This window comes from Dama dama, chromosome 33, assembly GCF_033118175.1.
Source record: "Dama dama isolate Ldn47 chromosome 33, ASM3311817v1, whole genome shotgun sequence".
Classification (NCBI taxonomy): Eukaryota; Metazoa; Chordata; class Mammalia; order Artiodactyla; family Cervidae; genus Dama; species Dama dama.
In genome coordinates this window covers 35,972,438-35,989,215 of record NC_083713.1, presented here as the reverse complement: position 1 = coordinate 35,989,215, position 16,778 = coordinate 35,972,438, and positions in this window count along the sequence as shown.

The window sequence follows — 16,778 nt, the reverse complement described above, 5'->3', positions numbered from 1 at the left end:
CCTCGCATCAGGTGGCCAAAGTATTGGAGTTTCAGCTTCACCATCAGTCTTTTCAATGAATATTCAGGACCGAATTTCCTGAATTTCCTTTAGGACTGATTGGTTGGATCTCCTTGCAGTCCAAGGGACTCTCAAGAGTCTTCTCCAACACCACAGTTCAAAAGCATCAATTCTTTGGTGCTCGGCTTTTTTTTTTTTTTTTTTTCAATTATTTTTATTAGTTGGAGGCTAATTACTTCGCAACATTGCGTGGGTTTTGTCATACATTGACATGAATCAGCCATGGAGTTACATGTATTCCCCATCTCGATCCCCCCTCCCACCTCCCCCCCCCCCCACCCGATTCCCCTGGGTCCTCCCAGTGCACCTGGCCCGAGCACCTGTCTCATGCATCCCACCTGGGCCGGTGGTCTGTTTCACCACAGATAATATACATGCTGTTCTCTCGAAACATCCCACCCTCACCTTCTCCCACAGAGTCCAAAAGTCTGTTCTGTACATCTGTGTCTCTTTCTCTGTTTTGCATACAGGGTTATCATTACCATCTTTCTAAATTCCATATATATGTGTTAGTATGCTTGCTTTATTGTCCAACTCTCACATTCATACATGACTACTGGAAAAACCATAGCTTTGACTAGATGGAGCTTTGTCAGCAAAGTAATGTCTCTGCTTTTTAATATGCTGTCTAGGTTTGTCATAGCTTTCCTTCCAAGGAGTAAGCATCTTTTAATTTCATGGCTGCAGTCACCATCTGCAGTGATTTCAGAGCCCAAGAAAATGAAGTCTATCACTGTTTCCATTGTTTATCCAACTATTTGCTATGAAGTGATGGGACCAGATGCCATGATCTTAGTTTTCTGAATGTTGAGTTTTAAGCAAACTTTTTCACTCTCCTCTTTCACTTTCATCAAGAGGCCCTTTAGGTCTTCTTCACTTTTTGCCATAAGGGTGGTGTCATCTGCATATCTGAGGTTTTTGATATTTCTCCCAGCAATCTTGATTCCAGCTTGTGCTTCATCCAGCCCGACATTTTGCATGATGTATTAGAAGAATAAAATGTTTAAGCTAGAAGAAAAACTAGTCAAAATAGTGTAAAAAAAATAGTGCCAACTAGTGTTTTTTAACCTCACCTGATATTCTTTTGGAAGAGAAGCATTTTGAAGGAAATTGGTTTTCTGAAGCTTCTGTGACTAACAAAGAAAGATTCACCCATCACTATTTCTTCTCCATGAGTGTGTTAAGTGAGAACACTTCCCTCACCACTATTGTTATCTGATGTGAGGAGGAACTGTTCACCTATTTTGTCAGTAGACTCATGAAATGATCTATTTGATGTGTAAATCTGAGCCAATTCACCAGGTACTTAAGTCACCCCTCCTCCCTTCCTCTCAGGTGGAAGCTGTCTGCTGCAGAAACGATCCTTCCACTGCTGCCCCAGGGCTGTTGTCTCTTTGGGATGGTGGCCTCTTCCAATTATCCAGTGTTGCCAGCACCTGAAGGGTGATGGGAACATTTATTTTTGAATTGAACAGAATCTACTACCATAATCTGTTCATTATCAGTAACAAAGGTGATATTTTGGCTCTCGTGTTATCATTCTTTTTTTATTTCTCAAATTATTCAGAACTCGATAGGAAATAATGATGCTGTATAAAAGGACCTTTTGGAAATCGCAACAAGAATGTCTCTGTGACGTTCTAAGAAATTCCGGATATTTAGAGACTAATGGATGGAAGCAGGTGATGAGGAAAGAGGGGAAGGACAATATAATCCACCCCTGCACACTACTTGAGCCACCATCACAAAGTCGCTTTATTGAGTGTGTGCTAAGTCACTTCAGTCATGTCAGACTCTTTGTGACGCTATGGACTGTAGCCCGCCAGGCTCCTCTGTCCATGGGGTTGTCCAGGCAAGAATACTGGAGTGGGTTGCCATGGCCTCCTCCAAGAGATCTTCCCGACCCAGGGGTTGAACCCAAGTCTCTCAAGTCTCTTGCATTGGTAGACAGATTTTTACCACTAGTGCCACATAGGAAGCCACTTTATTATCAGTTAAAAAAGGTAAAGGCTTAGAATAGCAAGGAAAGAGTGTTTACTGAGCGAAGTTAAAGTAGCTATAAACATCCCAACAAATAAGACCTCAAGGTACATTTCAAGATTGATAATAGACTTTTTAGGGAATTGTTGACTAAAACCACTTGCCTCAGCCAAGCATAATAATCATTTGCCTGAGTGGTCTCCAAAGGGGAGAACTTGAGAGGGGACAAAAGGAGGAGGGCGGAAAAGGTATGTCCTGCCAACCTCCTAGAAACCCTCACGCTGGAATTCAGCTTGACTTGGAGATGTGTGTGCCACCAGGAAGGACCCTGCATCAGACCAGATATGGAACAGGCAAGACGATTGGTCAGAGACAACCTGAAAACTAACACTATTACAATTAAACCTGAGAAGGCAAGCCATGTGGCAGGATAGTTCCCTTACCCTGCTGCTCTTGGCTTGGACGTCCCTTCTCAATAAAGTCTTTTTCTTTGTCAATATGTGTGTCTCCTTGGACAATTCACTCCCAAGTATTGGATAAAAGTCCACTCTTGGGCCCTGGAATGTGTCCCCCTTCCTGCAACAGACCTATGTATATCTTACAACTCATGTAGCAAGAAGATTGGGGCTTCCCTGGTGGCTCAGTCAGTAAAGAATCTGCCTGCAATCCAGGAGTCTGGAGTTGCATTCCTGGGTTGGGAAGTTCCTCTGGAGAAGGAAATGGCAACCCACTCTAGTATTCTTGCCTAGAGAATTCCATGGACAGAGGAGCCTGTCAGGCAACAGTCCATAGGGTTGCAAAGAATTGGACACAACTGAGCTACTAAACCACAATCCCTATACTTATTTAGTAAAGGGATGAAAAATTATGAAATTCTTGATCAGTAAGATGGGTCACTTAAATAAAAAGGCAGGAGGAGAAGGGGACGGCAGAGGATAACATGGTTGGATGGCATCACTGACTCGGTGGACATGAGTTTGAGCAAGCTCTGGGAGTTGGTGATGGACAGGGAGGCTAGGCGTGCTGCAGTCCATGGGGTCACAAAGAGTCAGACATGACTGAGTGACTGAACTGAACTGAAGATGGGTTACAATGAAAGGACTATACATAACTTCATCTCAAACTTAAACCAAGCCCAACCTGGATGAATCCAAAAAGTCATAGTCTCAGATCACTCATTCCCTTCCCTGTTTATTTTCATGTTGTTGCTGGCCAAAATCTTGGCTTTCTCTGCCCACTGAAGCTGAATAAAAAATATGGAGCCAGAGTTTGGAAGCAATAGATATGTGGCTTTAATTCTCAGCTGGCAGAGAGGGGAACACAGTTGGCTCATGCCTCAAGAACTGCCACCCACTCCAATGAGGAGTCTAGGGGTTTATATATGCTAAGGGCCCTCAGTCAGGAGTCGTGATGAGGAACTAAGTTGTTAGGATCGTGATGTCTTCCTCTTGCATTGTTTCAAAGACAGTCAGTAACCCAGTAATTGAGTCTGGCAGTTTGATGATTCTGTGGCCTTCTTTCTGATGTGTAACTTCAAGGGGAAGGGTGCTAAAAGGGTAAACACCAGATATAGGATGTATTTAGCATAGAGTCAAAGTAAAATAGGTGCAAAGTATAGCTCCTGCTGAGTTAGGAGACAGAAAAGCAAACTTAGTTACAGACATGCAGAGTTGCAAGCAGTTAAAAGTAAAAAAAACTAGAAATGTTCAGGCCTGCTCACTGTTCTCTTTATCTTCTTTGTTCTCAGGAAAGGGAAAGAAAAAATAACTCGTTCCTCTTTTTCCTTTTCACTGCAACAATGTCAGTATCCTCATGTAGTTAGAAATAAAGCAGAATTTACTCTTAAAAAAATCAGACAATAAAATATATATTATGGTAAAGAATGATAGTTCTAGCTTGTCATTTGCTTTTAATTCTCATATGTCTAGCAGCATGCAGAAATTCTAGAAAAATAAATGTCGACTATTTTTTAAATGACAGTTAAATTTTTCTAATGAGGGTGTATGCTTGCTCACGATGTAATGAGTTTCTCATCATTCCCAGAGTCCAGGCAGAGGCTGAAAGTGAAAATTGCCTGGTCGTGTCTGACTCTTTGCGACCCCATGGATTATACAGTCCACAGAATTCTCCAGGTCAGAATACTGGAGTGGGTAGCTTTCCCTTCTCCAGGGGATCTTCCCAACCCAGGGATTGAATCCAGGTCTCCCACACTGCAGGTGGATTCTTTACCAGCTGAGCCACAAGGGAAGCCCAAGAATACTGGGGTGGGTAGCCTATCCCTTCTCCAGCGGATCTTCCCAACCCAGGGATCGAACTGGGGTCTCCTGCATCGCAGGTGGATTCTTTACCAACTGAATTATGAGGGAAGCCAAAAGAAGCTAAGTGATTTGGTAGGCATGCTGATGATATGCGGGCTTCCCTGGTGGCTCAGGCAGTAAAGAATCTGCCTGCAATCCAGGAGACCTGGGTTTGATTCCTGGGTCAGGAAGATCCCCTGGAGAAAGGAATGACAACCCACTCCAGTATTCTGGCCTGGAGAATTCCATGGACAGAGGAGCCAGTAGGGCTATAGTTCTTGGGACTGCAGAGTGGGACATGACTAAGCAACTAATACACATACAATGATAATATACAACTCAATGTTCAATACTAACCTCTTTGTATCTTTCTTATTTTTAAAATTGGAATTTATAGATATTTCATCATTTCTTCATTTCTCTTTGTTTAGGAATACTAAATAATATTTCACATCTGTCAAGTGAATTTTTTAGAACTTTTTTCTTTTGATAACTTGAACTATGGAAAACCCTTTTTTATTATATATGTTAGCCTCACTAGCATATATATACACTATCTTAATGTATACACTAAAACCTTTAACACTATTTAATATTTTCTACCTTTCTATTTTAAACTCTCCTTAGTAAGCTGTTTATAATATCTGTGAATAACTTAAGGTGTAACTACAGTCATGAGCTCATAGTCTCATACTGTTAGGAAAGTGAGCAAATTGTATAAATAATTAGAGCTTTGGTACACACTGTTTGAAAGTGAACAGCAAAAGGGCTGCCTTCTTCAAGGGCTGCCTTTGAATTTTAATCTATTACTATTTCTTTTCAAGAAAGAGCAGGCCCTTGACATCCTACTCAACACGGAACAGTACAGAAGCAATGCTGATGGAATAAATTTATGCCATAAACAAGAGACAAAACCTAATCATAACCTAGATTGTACACCATGCCAAACATCTCTCAGTGTAATTTTTAAATTAAATCACTGTTGACATTGTCTCTTAAATATTTCAACAAATGTAGAGGATTTAAACAAGATGAATGTGACTCTAGTTCTGGCAGACAAGCACAGTGGTAAATAAATTACAATAAATGGCAAGTCCCTTTGGATGTCTGATAATTATGAATTAAATAAACTTGACCCTCTTAAATCTGAGGAGGCTACAAGTAACAAAATGCCATATTCCATGTGGCATTTGAATGAAAACTATTCAGTCACATTATATAAATGCAATGCAAAGCTGGGCAAATATTATGGGATGGACAGGTGACAAGATATATTCAATCAAAGTCCGCTGTTGCTTATTAGTGCAATTGTTATTATATAAATACCACAATTACTTTAGGTATCTTAGATAAAATAGGTGTTAAAATATTTCAAAACATAAAACATAACAGTCACTAATATGTGTAGGAGCAGATATTAGGATTTAAGACTCAAAATACAACTACCCAGTTCTTTGTGTCATATACACTGCAATAAAGGTCCAACAAGGTACAAATTCCTGAAAACTGTAGATATACCTCAGCAGAAACAGCGACAAGCACAATAAATATTAAGAAAGATGAGGACCTGACAAAACAATTTTTGCAAAAGAGCCCAGTTGTTCATTTTTCTTCACCCAATGCATACTTTCTTTCTTTCTTTCTTTGTTGAACCAGTAGATGTAAAAGAAATACCATGAAGTCCAGTATTGCTCTACTTGATTGATAACTGGGCGCTAGAGAGGGGGTGTAGGGGTGTCTGTGTGTGGAAATGTTTGACAGTAAATAGGATTTAAAAGAAGACTGCATTTAGTGAAGGGATGAATGTCTACCCAGAGAGTGTGATGAATCGGAAAGAAGGTCACTAGCAAAATCAACACTTATGAAATTGAAATGATAGACTGAGGTAGAAGGGGGAATTGGAAAGAGAAGGAGAGCAAGAGACATATGATTAGGATAAGAGAAAGAGACCCACACATGTATATATACTATGTGTAAGATAAATATCAAAATGCTCATTCCCATCTTCATGAAGAGAAATGCTATAATAGAACCACAGAGAGACAGTGCCCAAATATCTGATCTATTTGCCCAATACTGAAAAGTTCTTAGCCAGCACCATGTTGAACCAGAGTTGCTATTCGAACTCTATTTTGCATAGAAATCCTCCCAAAATGAAACCGTTAGGAATAAAATATGTATACAAATTAAAAAAAAAACAAAACACTATTTTATGAAGAGCCAACTTAATAATATTGACTTTTTTCTTATAGATAACATATATTTGAAACTTAAATTGCATAATATTTCTGGTCTATTCTATAAAAAATAATGCATTGAAAAAATAAAGTATGAATACAGATTTATCCAATAGGGTATAATAGCTTAGCTTAAAGGACTATAATTATGCACATAATTCTTAATATTTATTTTTAAAAGAAGCACTTAATGGTGTAAAAGTATTTTCCCAGGAAATTACTTTTTAATCCTCCTAGAGGCAGCCTTTCTGTATATTTGCAAGCCAAAGAAGAAGAGAGCTTAAGAAAAAAGGTTAAATAACAGAAAAGATAGGCCACAACATTGGCACAGTTAGGAAATTTAGTTTAGGCTGAGACAATTATTTTATTCTTTGAACATAATTGTTTTTCTATGTAATTCTATTTACTGAGTTTTATAGGAATAGCTATAAGGAGGAATTAGTTTTGATTCCTATAATTATGTATGGAAGCAAAAGAAAATTGCCCTGAAATCATGAGTAGAAATTTGGCTTTATGGAACTGAGCCTGCTTTCCCAGTCAAGGTGAACTAGCTGATTACTCTACTCTCTGGCAGTGAAAGCTGTTTGCAAGTAATTTGAAGAATATAAGGATTTTGAAAAAGAACATAAAATTTCATCTGTAGACACCAATTGTTCCTCATGAATATCCCCTAAACATGTAGTTTTTATGTTTAGCAAATGCAGTTGAACACAGTGATCACTGCCTGACCTTTTATTGTTGATAGTATAATTCTGTAGTCATAAGAGAAATCTTAATTTTCATAGAATCTAATAAAAAATGTTAAAAGTCCATCTTTATTTTTCCTTTGAAGTTTCAGATATAGTAACTGAAATTGTTCCATGTAGCCTTAGAAGTAGCAAAGTTGGTGTGAGGCTCAATCTAAATATCCAATTTCAGCATACAGCATTAAAGTAAAATTCCATATTTCTCTGACTTTTTTCTGTTTTTGTTGACTTTTTTCACAATCTGATTGAACTAGTTGAAATTCTTAACATTTATTCAAATAAAAACAAAACCAAATGGCTAAAACTAAAAAATCCACTAGGGAGGCACTTAAAATACTGTGTTGTGTTAGTAGCTCAGTCATGTCTTACTCTTTGTGACCCCATGTGTGCCTACTGCTGTGACTGCAGCCTGTCAGGATCCCCTGTCCCTGGGATTTTCCAGGCAAGAATACTGGAGTGGGTTGCCATTCCCTTCTCCAACTTTAAATATACCATTCTAATAATCAGTAAATTATTATAATTTATGCTTCCTTCTATCTTCTTTTCATTTTTTTAATTGGTTATTTTCTTTTAATTACAAATATAGACTAAGACAAGTTTTGGTTTTGGTGTGTAGGAATTGCTTTTATTGACATAACTTCATGATCTCCCAGATAACAATTATAAACTCTACGAAAATACCTTTTAAATAACTAATTGAAGGAATGGGCAATCAAATGAAGAATTGAAATTTATGAGGGGTTATATTTTAACAGTGAATTCTACCTTTTATAACATGATTTAGTCCATACGGCATGAAGTGACTAGAACTCAAGCAGAAAACTGCTGTCTCAGTGGTTTAAGGTCACAGAAGCCAGAGTTACTGGAAATTGAGCATAAAAATCCTGGATAAAAAGAGGGCATTGAGAGAATAGGTCCCAGATCTGCATATAACCATCCTCATAACACTGACCGGAGAAGGCAATGGCACCCCACTCCAGTACTCTTGCCTGGAAAATCCCATGGATGGAGGAGCCTGGTAGGCTGCAGTCCATGGGGTTGCTAAGTGTCGGACATGACTGAACGACTTCACTTTCACTTTTCACTTTCATGCATTGGAGAAGGAAATGGCACTCCAGCATTCTTGTCTGGAGAATCCCAGGGATGGGGGAGTCCGGTGGGCTGCCGTCTATGGGGTCAACAGAGTCGGACACGACTGAAGTGACTTAGCAGCAGCAGCAGCATATCATTGACTGTTCCCTAAACTGTGCACATATGAAGAATGCTTCAACGATAACAGTGGAAGTCATCAAGTATAAGGCTGAAATAACTGAACACATATCTCAGTTTCTTCCCACAGAAGAAAAATAAAATTTTGAATTTGGGTTCTTTTCAGCAAAATACAATAAGATCATGCCTTAAGGCTATAGATGATGTAGTGGACTAAAATATCTATCTTGAACAAAGATAAAATAAAAACCGATCTCTTCTAATAAAGCATAAAACCAAGCCTCCATAATTCAAGATTAACAGCCAATAATTTACCATCTGAAAAATAAAAATCAACATTCTTTGGAGGAAGTTAATGGAATCCAAAATTTTATCAAGTATTATCTACAATATTGAGATGTATTTTAAAAAGCAGGGACAGATGGCCCATATATATTTTTAAGTCAATAAAAACAGATTTCAAGATAACCCAGAAGTTGGAATTTCTAGAACTGCTATAGCCGTTATGTAAAACCTATTCAAAAATCAAATGGGAACTATTATCAAAATGAGTGAATATAAGGAAGATCTTGGTCTCGGGTGGGCTTGGCCTGCAATGGCTTGAAGCAGGGCTTGGGTTCCCAGCCAGTGACTGGGCTGGGTCGCAGTGGTGAAAGCACCAGATCCACCAGATCCTAGCCACTAGACCAGTGGTCAGTGACAAGGGCCCTGGCCCTTCAACTATGCAGAAAAGAACTCCCACAAAGATGGAAAGTAGTAAAACAAGTATTTAGTAAGAGGAGAAAAAGCACAGTATTGTGGAAAGACACATGGGCAGACTCAGAGGGAGAGTCCCTGAGTTCCACACTTGTGGCAGTTTGAATTACTTTTATGGGGTATTTCTTCTGGGTTTCCTTTGGCCAATCATTTTGATTTTCCTGGATCACAGTCCATACTTGCTATATCTTAGGATCATCCAGTCCTCCAATGTGTGTGTACAAATCTCTTAGTCAAATTGGATTCTGCCAAAAAGGCCTGTGGCTAGCCTGATATTAGTTAACATCACTCCCTTTTGAACTCCAAGAAGCTTTTCTGCGCAAGTCTAGCTTAGGAGGTATGACTTTGAGAACAAGAAATATGTGGTCTGGGGTGGGACAAGCCTCCTCCCTTAATTGTCCTGCTATTCTTGTCTTGGGCTTCCCAGGTAGTGATAGTGGTAAAGAACCTGCCTGCCAGTGCAGAAGACGTAAGACACACAGGTTTGATTCCTGGGTTGGAAAGATCCCCGGGGGGAAGGCATAGCCACCCATTATAGTATTCTTACCTGGAGAATCCCAGGGACAGAGGAGCCTGGTGGGATACAGTCCATAGGGTTACAAAGAGTCAGAGTCAGACAAGAATGAAGCAAGTTAGCACGCACTCATATCTTAAGGGCTGGAGAAGGAAATGTCAACACACTCCAGTGTTCTTGCCTGGAGACTCCCAGGGACGGGGGAGCCTGGTGGGCTGCCATCTATGGGGTCACACAGAGTCGGAACATGACTGAAGTGACTTAGCAGCAGCATATCTTAAGAGTTTCAATCCACAGGGAATGAATCTCCAATCACTTTACCCTGGGGGAAGGGTTCATCTAACTCCTGCCTCAAGCTCAGTAGAGAAATGGGAAAATATTTTTAAAAATAGAAATTTTATAATTTAGAAGCACATATTCTGAAAATATCAAGTTCACTGAAACTGATCCACAGATGGTTGGAGATGGCCAAAGAAAGGGATCAATATATGTAAAAAATGTTCAACAGAAATTATCTGACAACTCAGACAGGAAAATTACAAGCAAACAGAAGTGCCTCAGTGATCTGTGACACAAAATCAAGTAATCTGTTATGTGTAATTGGAGTTTCAAAAGCACTGGAGAGAGAAAATGGGGCAGAAAAAATGCATGAAGATTTAAGAACTAATTTTTTTTTCAAAATTTGGTGAAGAACATAAACTACAAAGAGCTTAGCAAATACAAAATAGTATGACACAAAGTAGACTGTATCTAGACATATAGTCAAACTGCTTAAAACCAGAAGAAAAAAATATATATATATTATATTATAATACAAAGAGAGATACAACTTTACAAACGTTGGATGATATTTCACTAAATACAATAGAGACCAGAATTTAATGACATCTTTAATGTAATGACTTTAAGACAAATAACAATAAAGACTTCCATTTCTGGGAAGATAGAGTATATATATATTTTCCTTATTTCCTCCTCTAACTACAACTAAATTCCTGGATAAATGTGTGTGTCTACACACACACACACACACACATACACACACACACAGCCACCTATTAGCCAAGGAGAGAAGCCTGAGAAGCCAAATCTGCTGACACCCTGATCATGGACTTCTACACTGTAGAACTGTGAGAGAATATTGTTGCTTAAGCCAGCCAGTATATGGTACTGGTTAAGAGAAGGCAATGGCACCCCACTCCAGTATTCTTGCCTGGAAAATTCCATGGACGGAGGAGCCTGGTAGGCTGCAGTCCATGGGATCACCAACAGTCAGACATGACTGAGCGACTTCACTTTCACTTTTCACTTTCATGCATTGGAGAAGGAAATGGCAACCCATTCCAGTGTTCTTGCCTGGAGAATCCCAGGGATGGGGGAGCCTGGTGGGCTGCCATCTGTGGGTCGCGCAGAGTCAGACACGACTGAAGTGACTTAGTAGTAGCAGTAGCAGCAAGACAGTTCTAGAAAACTAAGATAGGTAAGATAGGTATATCAGATATATTGTGTGTATGCGAGAGAGAAATTGAAAAACTCTAATAAACTGTGGAAAATTCTGAAAGAGATGGGAATACCAGACCACCTAACCTGCCTCTTGTGAAACCTACATGCAGGTCAGGAAGCAACAATTAGAACTAGACATGGACCAACAGACTGGTTCCAAGTAGGAAAAGAAGTACGTCAAGGCTTTATATTGTCACCCTGCTTACTTAACTTACATGCAGAGTACATCATAAGAAATGGTGGGCTGGAAGAAGCACAAGCTGGAATCAAGATTGCCGGGAGAAAGATCAATAACCTCAGATATGCAGATGACACCACCCTTAAGGCAGAAAATGACAAAGAACTAAAAAGCCTCTTGATGAAAGTGAAAGAGGAGAGTGAAAAAGTTGGCTTAAAGCTCAACATTCAGAAAACTAAGATCATGGCATCTGGTCCCATCACTTCATGGGAAATAGATGGGGAAACAGTGGAAACAGTGTCAGACTTTATTTTTTGGGGCTCCAAAATCACTGCAGATGGTGATTGCAGCCATGAAATTAAAAGATGCTTACTCCTTGGAAGGAAAGTTATGACCAACCAAAAAAAAAAAAAAAATAGCATATTAAAAAGCAGAAACATTACTTTGCCAACAAAGTTCCATCTGGTCAAGGCTATGGTTTTTCCAGTGGTCATGCATGGATATGTTGGACTGTGAGTTGAACTGTGAAGAAAGCTGAGCACTGAAGAATTGATGCTTTTGAATTGTAGTGTTGGAGAAGACTCTTGAGAGTCCCTTGGACTTCAAGGAGATCCAACCAGTCCATCCTAAAGGAGATCAGTCCTGGGTGTTCATTGGAAGGACTGATGCTGAAGCCGAAACTCCAATACTTTGGCCACCTCATGCAGAGGTGACTCATTGGAAAAGGGAGGGATTGGGGGCAGGAGGAGAAGGGGACAACAGAGGATGAGATGGCTGGATGGCATCACCAACTCGATGGACATGAGTTTGAATAAACTCCGGGAGTTGGTGATGGACAGGGAGGCCTGGCGTGCTGTGATTCATGGGGTCGCAAAGAGTCAGACACGACTGAGCGACTAAACTGAACTAAACTGACTGAAGAAACTCGGAAAGGTAGCAAAAACATGGGAGAACAGCCAGGACTTTAGGGCCAGAGGGATAACAGGATGGTAAGTCCTCCAGGGTTTCTTTTTGCTTATATCTTAGACTTGGAATTGAAGGAGCTGGTAGCCTAAAAAATGAAACAGTGCAGACAAAAAAAAAAAAAGTGCCCTAAGAGCCTGTTCTCTCTAGCCAAGGTGCCAGGAAAGGGCCATCTAGAAGAAGAAAATTCTTAGATAATAAGTAATCTACTCCAATAAAAAATGAAGGAGGGGAGAAAAAAAAAAAAAACTATGGCCATACCCCATCCACACCAGCAAAGGCTGAGTGGGAAAACTAGGCTTGCATTCTTGTGAGGCTGCAATGAAATGCTCTACCAACTCCTCTGAGATCGTGTCAGAGATGATCAAATAAGGAGGTAGGATCTTCATCTCCATTATCTGGTAGTGAGCCCGCCAGAGTTAATGGAGACCACAGCTTGGACTTTCACACCCACCCAGCAGTAATGAGGCACCCCTCCCCACAGGTGTCATAACAGACCCTGGACTCTCTCACAGCAGTAATGAGGCCATCCCACCACAAGACCAGTGAACTCCACATGGGGAGCCCAAACTTGCATGTCCAAATTGTAATAAGGAACTTTGCTCTTTGGTTGTCAATAAAGGCCAAGTGCCGAACCTGCACATCTATCTCCATCTGGAAGTAATGAGGCAACATTCCCCTTCTTTCTCTGATGAAACAGAAAACACAAACTTTAAATAAGATCCAAAGTCTGAGACCATAACAAAAAAATATCCAGATTTCAACTGAACACAATCATGCCTCATACCAAGAACAAGGAAGATTCTAGATTGAAATTCTCAAAAATACAAATGTTTTGTCAAGACCAAAATGATAGAAATGTTAGAATTATCTGACATAGGAAACCTGAACAAAACCCCAGAGATTATGCAAGTGGGGAAAAAAAAAAAACACTTCTAAAAGTACATAATGTACCATCTCATTCATATAACATTCTTGAAAAGATATAGAAATAGAGAACATGTTTGTGGTTGACACTGGTTAAGCAGAGACCAGGGACAGGAGAGAAGTAGGTATGGCATAATGTACCATCTCATTCATATAACATTCTTGAAAAGATATAGAAATAGAGAACATGTTTGTGGTTGACACTGGTTAAGCAGAGACCAGGGACAGGAGAGAAGTGGGTATGGCTATAGTGGCAACATGAGGAATTCTTGTGATGATAAGCACGATCTATATCAGTTGATGGTCTTCAGACAAAAATCGAGGTTTCCTGGAGAAGACGGAATCCTGCCTCAAGACTGTAACATAAAACTCCAACCTGAATTTCTGACTTCTTGGCCTATTCTACAGATTTCAGATTCAAGACATCAATTCCTGTGGGAGCATCCAGATTAACCACTAGTCAACCCTCACAATCACATAGGCGAATTTCTCAAAATCAGTCTCTGAATATAGCCTATTGGTTTTGCTTTCCCAGAGAATTCTCACAGATACAGAGACGGATCTAATAAGATAAATGATGATGACATTATAGAATCAAAAGAAGTATTAACTAACCAAAAGAAGTCAGGACATGAGGGAAAAAAAAAGAACAAAGAACCCATGACAAGGGGACCATGCCTCCGAGGCTCATTTGGGACTTTTGGGTGTGAGGCAGGCATAGCTGCCCAACTCCTAGGGCTGCTCCAGGATCTTGGTGCCCAGGAACTGGTGGCATCAGGCTCAGGAGCCACTAGCCTGCAGCACTGGAGATCCTGGATTTGGTGTCCCACACTCTAAAGCCCTACATGCTCTTTGTGCGGTTGCACAAGTCCATTGGAACCTGACAGATGTGTCCGCAGTGTACCTGGTGCATTGATTTGGCCTTTTAACCAGGTTGTTTTCCAGATTCATACACATTATAACTCTGTGAGACTGGAGCTATTCTGATACATGGAGCAGGTCGGACTGCTAATGACATATGGGACCAGGACTGCAATAAAATGCATAGCTCTGGGAGAAGCTGTCTCACTTCTTGTCATTATCCACCTGCTTATAAAGAATTACATACTGGCCTGAATTAGCTCAGGGTTGACATTTAATTGAGGAACATTACTTGGATGGTGGGCTTTCAAGGGCTCCTGTAATCCATCTGTTTATCTGCATCTTTATTTTTCTAGAATTACTTGGACACATATTTGATACAATCCATGCCCATGTCCAATACTTTGGCCACCTGATGTGAGGAGCCGACTTACTGGAAAACAAAACAAAACAAAACCCTGGTGCTGGGAAAGACTGAAGGCAGGAGACAACCGAGAATGAGATGGTGGGGATGGCATCACTGACTCGATGGACATGAGTTTGAGCAAACTCTGGAAGATGGTGAAGGACAGGGAAGCCTGGTGTGCTGTAGTCTATGGGGTCGCAAAGAGTCAGACATGACTTAGTGATTGAACAACAATGTTCATGTGAAAGAAGGATGTGGTTCTGGTTGTCTTAGATTCCCTGCATTGTGGCTCAGTAAACATACCAAGCAGTGGTTCAGGGGCTTCAGCATCATGATGCTGGAGATGCTGAGCCTGGTGGGAGTGAGCAGTGACCAGACCACTCCACAGAGCACTGCTCTGACCACTGGAGGCCATTTGGCTGATCAGATTTACACTCTACACAGCCACAGACCTTATGATTATGGGAGTAAGCTTACCTCCCCCTAAACAATAGGACAAATAGGCTTTTTTTTTTTTTTTTTTTAAGGATTGTCCTTGGGAATTGGTGGAAAGGAAAAAAGACATACAAAACAAAGAAAAATATAGATAGTAGAATAAAATTTTGGCAAAGTTTATGTAGGAATTTTTAAAACAAATCTTTACAAAACACTCTCGAGTCTTTTTACCACATAATTAGATATGAAAGCAATCTGTTACCATATTTTTAAAAATATTAAGAATCAGGAGATGTAGATTTAGTACATATTGCTTGAATTTTAGTCCAACTATTTTCTATCAAAATAATTTCCTATCACAGCATCCAGGACTCCTAAGGATTTAAGATGACCTCGAGTATTTAAGCTGATGCATTCTTTGACTTATGATTCTCCTCTGAAATAATGTAAATTGAGTTTTGGCACTTTAGGAAAAAATCTTATGTGTATTAGAAGATACTTCTAAATGAATATCTCTGTAGGAAAATGAACTTTCTTTTTAAAGAAAAATAAAAGCTGCTATGGAAACTTGGGGTTTAATGTTTTTTATTGTAACCTTTACTCACTGCCAAAAACAGTATTTCAGGAAACCATTATGTTTTTTATATTTTAGGAAAATTTAAATGACCAAATGTTTTGCCAACTATAGGGAAAAAAAACACATGACAAAAAAACAGAAAACAGAGAGGAAGATTGTAGATGTAAATCAAGTATATTGATAATTACATCAAATGTGTATGATCCAAGTGTTCCAACTGTAAAACAGAAGAATAAGACTCAACGACATGTAGTCTACAAGAAATCTACTTTAAAGACAAAGATATGTTAAAAGTAAAAGGACAAAAAGTGATACACCATGTAAGTACAAGTTAAAACAAAGTTGGAATGGCTATAAAAATATTTAGATAAAGTTTTAGACCAAGGAATATTATGAAGGATAAATCGTATGTTTCATAATGTTATACGGTCAATTCATAATTGAGTTAAGATGGTCAAAAGACACAAACTTCTAGTTAAAATATAATAAGTAAATATACTGGGAATGTGATGTACAACACGATCAATAGAGTTAAGACTGCTTATGGTATATTTGCAAGTTGCTAAGAGAACAGATCCTAAAAGTTCCTATCACAAGAAAAATAAAACTTCTTTTGTATCTATATGAAATAATAGGTGTCAGCTAAATGTATTGTGGTAATCATTTCACAAGTCAACTCACCTCGCTGATCTTAAACTTATTTAGTGCTGTATATCAATTGTCTCAATAAAACTGGAAAAATGGCACAATTCATCAAAAGACAAAAAATCCTGAATATATATGTGCTTTAATATTCAAAATATATAAAGCCAAACTGGCTTCAGTAAGATCAAGTGCCTTATTACCTGGTGGATAGTCTATAAGCCTACATTTTTCTTTTCCTTGCTCATACGAATGACAATAAATGAAGAGAGAGGCATATATTTCTTCCAGTAACATGCACTCAGGGGCCAAAACTAAGTGCATACTTGGGGAGAAAAAGTTTGGATTATAGTAAATAGAAAGAACTAAAATAATCACTGAGGGTAAAAGAATTAACAAAGGAATTATTCATAAATGAATAAACATTATTTTGTTATCTTGAGAAAGACAAAGCCAAAAAACTATTTTCTTTCTTAGCTTTGACTCA